Source organism: Dioscorea cayenensis, unplaced genomic scaffold, assembly GCF_009730915.1.
Source record: "Dioscorea cayenensis subsp. rotundata cultivar TDr96_F1 unplaced genomic scaffold, TDr96_F1_v2_PseudoChromosome.rev07_lg8_w22 25.fasta BLBR01000094.1, whole genome shotgun sequence".
NCBI classification, from domain to species: domain Eukaryota; kingdom Viridiplantae; phylum Streptophyta; class Magnoliopsida; order Dioscoreales; family Dioscoreaceae; genus Dioscorea; species Dioscorea cayenensis.
This window is the reverse complement of record NW_024086485.1, coordinates 4,078-8,943: the sequence shown is the minus strand read 5'-3', so window position 1 is coordinate 8,943 and position 4,866 is coordinate 4,078. Positions and strand designations below refer to the sequence as shown.

The 4,866-nt window shown below is 42.4% G+C and overlaps 1 non-coding gene across 1 annotated transcript; it reads right to left on the bottom strand.

Moving 5' to 3' along the window:
- Positions 1-3,870: 3,870 nt before the first annotated feature.
- On the bottom strand, positions 3,871-3,977 carry LOC120253468. The gene has a single exon (XR_005534284.1). It is a non-coding gene; the product is annotated as a small nucleolar RNA R71 (small nucleolar RNA).
- Between the last annotated feature and the right edge of the window lie 889 nt (positions 3,978-4,866).

Below are 4,866 nucleotides of genomic sequence, written 5' to 3'. Positions count from 1 at the left end.
AGCTTAGTGAAGTTAAACAAGGGCTTCTTTGGAGACAACCCAAGTCTTTATTTCTATTCTAGGACTTAGTTTAGTTTTTGCATGAATAATAGTTGTAGTGTTGGTGTCTTAATGATAATTTGCTATTGCTGTGTTTTTCTCATGGATCATTGGTGTTTTATCTTGCTTCATTGTGATTAGCGAAGTCTTTAGGTCTTCAAGCATGTTTTCATGAGTCTTTGGTCAGATTTTTATCGTATTCATTGTTTCTATACATTGTATTACTGATGCAGAATTTTTCTGTAGAAACTGCAGGTTTTTGAGCAATCTAGAGAAGACAAACGACCATGTGGAATTTCCACACGGGCATGATTCTGTTCAGAGCTCAACTTCTCCATCCTGAGAAGACACAGGGGCGTATGAGTGCCCCTGTGAGCGATCCTGTGAAGGGCACACGCCCGTGTGGAATTTCCACAAGGAACTGTGGATCTTTGCAGAGCAAAAATTTGCCATCCCGAGAAGACACAGGGGTGTGTGGCTGCCCCTGTGAGCCCCTTGTGAATCCACACGGCCGTTTGGAATTTCCATAAGGGCGTGTGGAATATATAGGAAAATTTTTGGGAGAGGCAGAGAAGCCATGGGGACGTGTGGGTGCCTTTGTGGCTTGGGCACATGGGCATTGGTAATTTCCACATGCCCTTGTGGATGCATTCAGAGGCTAAGATGGCCATCTCGAGAGCACACAGGGGCGTGTGAATGCCCTCTAAAGCTTGATAAGTGCTTTTGAATAAGTAATATGAAGTATTCTTTTCTTACATTAAGCATTACTTTTCTCAGATTTTATCTCTTATTCGTGTGTATATGTGTTCTTTTGTGCATCTAGGGTCATGGAGAAAATTGTGGAAGAAATGAACCAAAAGTAGATCATGGATGTAATTGTTTATGAAGTCTTGGAGTCAACAAACGTAAAGACACAAGCTGTGCTCAAAGACATGTGGGTATGTGTCAACCTTTATTATGCTCAAGCGATTATGTAATTTGGATGTGTTCCGACTTGTGCTATACAAGCAAGATCTTCGTCAATGTGGTTTAGTTGAAGACCCAACGCGATCTACCACATGGATGTGTGCCTATTCATCTGGCCTCGATAAAAAGTGTGGATTCGGGAGTATTTTGGCGAAATAATATAGCAATTTACTGTAACAAATCACTCTAGTGAAAATACTATAGCAGTTACTGTTCATAACTTGCAGGAAATCAACTTATGGAAATTCACAAGGTCATGTGGAAATTCCAAAAGCCTGTGTGGATGCCCGATTCCATCCCTACTTAAGCCTCGATTTCAGACATTTTGGGGATCCTTTTCCTAGTCTCTTTCCCATCTTTTCCCCACCTTTGGAGGCGCTCGCGGCTAGGGTTTAGAGAGGCTTTGGCTAGGTCTTTGGAGTGGTTCTACGTCCTTCGACATCGTGTTCCTTTGGAAGATAGTTATTGGGGAAGCTTTCATCGGCATCAATTAGGTGAGGTATGCCCTAGGCTTGACGAGGGAACCATTGGAGAAAACAAGGCGACTCCACAAGACCATCAATACAGACTACAAGGGGTTTTATTATGGATTGCATGCTTTTACATTCGATTTCATTATTGTTTGTATATTGCTCCATGGAGAGCTAAACCCCTAGGGGGTGCTTGCACATGTAAACCGTAGGATGATTTTGTTTCATTGACCTTTTATTGTGTTTCTTTAATTAATGTTTTAATTGAGTTCCAACCTTCAATGTTTATTGCATTGATTTTCCTTAGAGTGACACTAGGGTTGAGAATCTATCTTCATAATCTTTGTGGATGAGTGACACACTAAGAAGACACTAATTGTATGTATGTATATGTTGGTTTTGTATATGTTTGCATTCTATTTTGGATGAATCAGTGCCCGTTTTTCGCCTAAATTAGTTATTTTCTTGTTGCAGGCGTCGAAGAAGCTAAAATGAGTTCGAGAACGCAATTGGAGTGAAAAGTCGGTGAGCCACGCGGGCACGGTGCACCCCTGACCCAGGTTTTTTCGAGCGAAAAGTTAGTGAGCCATGCAGGTATGGTGCGGCCTGCGCATCACCCACGCACCGCCCACACGGCTAGGGGAGGATGGATTATAAGTAAAGCTAGGGCTTGTTTTTTGGGAGGATCTTTCCACATCTATCATCATCTCTTTCCCATCTTAGACACTGTCGATGGGGACAACTTCACCAGAGTTAATTAAGGCCGAATCTAACGATCTAGAGAGGAAAAATCGAAGGGAGAAGCATTATTGGGCAACATCTTTATCAATTCCATCTTTGAGAAGCTTGGAGACAATGAGGGAAGCCTCCCCCATTGTTGTGTTCATGGAAGACATCCGCGCCTTTCCCTTTCTTCTTGTTCTCATTGTTTGATGGAGTTTTTATATGCATTTATTAACTGTTTTCATGAACCTATCTTGTGTAGTTTCATACATGGATGGCTAAACCCCAAGGTCACCGGATATCGTTGAACATTGGGGTGAACTTGTGTTGTTGAATGCTTTGATTTGCTTAATGGATGTGGGTTGTTCATCGGTAAAGCATGGTGCACTTTTATGTGTTAATCTTGCATGAGAACTCTATATTTCAACTTCTAGGTTGTACTCAGTGCGTGACCATCTCCCTTGCACTAGACACACCTTGCTTAATGTGGATTTATGTATGAACACACAGTGACCATCGGGTGTTTCATACCCCTCCAACCAATATGTCTGGACCTAGGTTGAGTTTCAGCCCTAATTTGAGATTTCCCTCTGCGAATTGCAATCATAGGAGGATTTGGCCAGAAGAGATTCCGTGCCAATACTCGTATGGGATTAGGGATCTATCACTGGATCTCTCTTGGCCTGAACCACCACGTGTATAACCCTTAGTAACTACGGGGGAATCCACATTCGTGATCTTCCTCATTTCTTGATTTTCATCTTCTCAATCGCCCTTTCCACAATTACTTGCTTATTTTCACTTTTATTAGTAGCTTTAAACATCAAGTTATTTGTAGGTTAGACAATGAGTGTAAAGGAAGTAAGAGTAGCTCCTTGGGCCCACGGAATACGACCCTCTCGTGCTCGCATGAGAGTTATTACTTGATGACCCTTTGTACTTGCGGGTAGCTCATCAAGTTTTTGGCGCCGTTGCCGGGGACCCACAAGGAATACTCAGAAAACTCATAGCTTGTTGATTTAACCATTCTTTATTTCTTCTTCTTGTTTTCTATCTTTCTCATTATAAATATTTCCACTCGCACAATTTTATCTTTTTACCCTAATCTCGTGTTGCTCTTAACCACTAGCTATTAATTCTTGTGCGAGGTACCTATCTTATGACAAGAGGAAAACCGAGAAATTTTGTAAAACCAAACAGTGAGATTGATAGGATTTCCGCTAGAGGTTGAGAGAAAGAGCCGAAAGTTCAGGGTAGTAGGAAGTACAGATTGAACAGAGTGAACCATCAGTTATGCGGAACCTATGAGAACCTTGTTTGATTATTAGAGTCCGCAATTCACTGGTGATGAGTTCAACGTACAATCCACTACTCTTCCAGTGAATGATTTTAAGATTAAGGCTAGTACAATTGGGATGATCCAGAACAATGTTCAGTTCGATGGTTTGGCCGATGAGGACCCTCATGCCTATTTATCCTGCTTCCTTTAAATCTATTCAACCTTCAAGATCAATTCTGTCTCCGATGACACGATTAGGTTGAGATTTTTTCGGTTCAGTTTACAGGGTGCAGTATACCGATGGCTCACTTCATTCGCCCCCAGGTCCATCACTACTTGGAAGGATATGGTTGAGAAATTCCTCGCTAGATATTTCCCGCCAAGCAAGGCAGCCCATTGAGACAAGAAATATCTTCTTTTCGATAAGGTGACACAGAAACATTGTTTGAAGCTCATGAGAGATTTAAGGATCTCTTGAGACAATGCCCACACCATGGTTTTGCATCTTGGATGAGAGTGCAGATGGGTTGAACTATCAAACACGCTAACTCATTGATGCCGCTGCAGGGGATTCATTGAGCAGTAAATATCCTGAGGATACAGAGCAGTTGATTGAAAGCATGGCTAGTAATGAATCTCACTAGAGCACTCGAGGAAGACCACAATAAATAGCAGGTTGATCAGTTTATGATGGGTTCAAGCTAAAATTCTGGTGTAGTCCTGTCTTGTGATACTTGTGGGGCTGCACACTCAGTTGTACAATGCCCTATCTCTAATGTTTCCCAGGGCCTATTGAGACGGTGGATTATGTTGGCCTTGGCTAGAGGAGACAAGGAAATGCATACGGACCCACATATAATTCAGGGTGGAGGAATCACCCCAAATTTTCATGGAATTCGAGGCAGCAGTGACAAAGACCACCACAACCTCTGGGACCTTAGTTTTAACCTTAGCAACAACATGAGAAGAAATTTAACACTGAAGACATATTGACGAGGTTTATGATCAACACTAAGGCAAAAATATCGAATATTAACAACCGCACTAACTTCAAGTAGTGGTCAATTCAACGAGATAAGCATGCAGATTAAAGGGAATCTCCAAAGCATCGGGTCCAATCACTCAAAAAAATCAAGTTGGGCAACTTGCCGTGGGGCAAATGCTGTGTGTGAGCAGGGGTAGCGTCTCGAGCAATATGAAGCTGAAATCCAAGAGAGCATCTCAAAGTCGTCACTTTTTCGAGTCTGGAGACCACTCGGAGGCAAGAGTCAGGATGGCTCAAGTACTAAGAAGGATGGGGTGACCATTTTGGAAGACCCCGAGGTGGATGAGGCGGTAAGTGGGAAGAATGATGACAAGCAAGGTGAGGAACCCGCTAAACCGTCAACA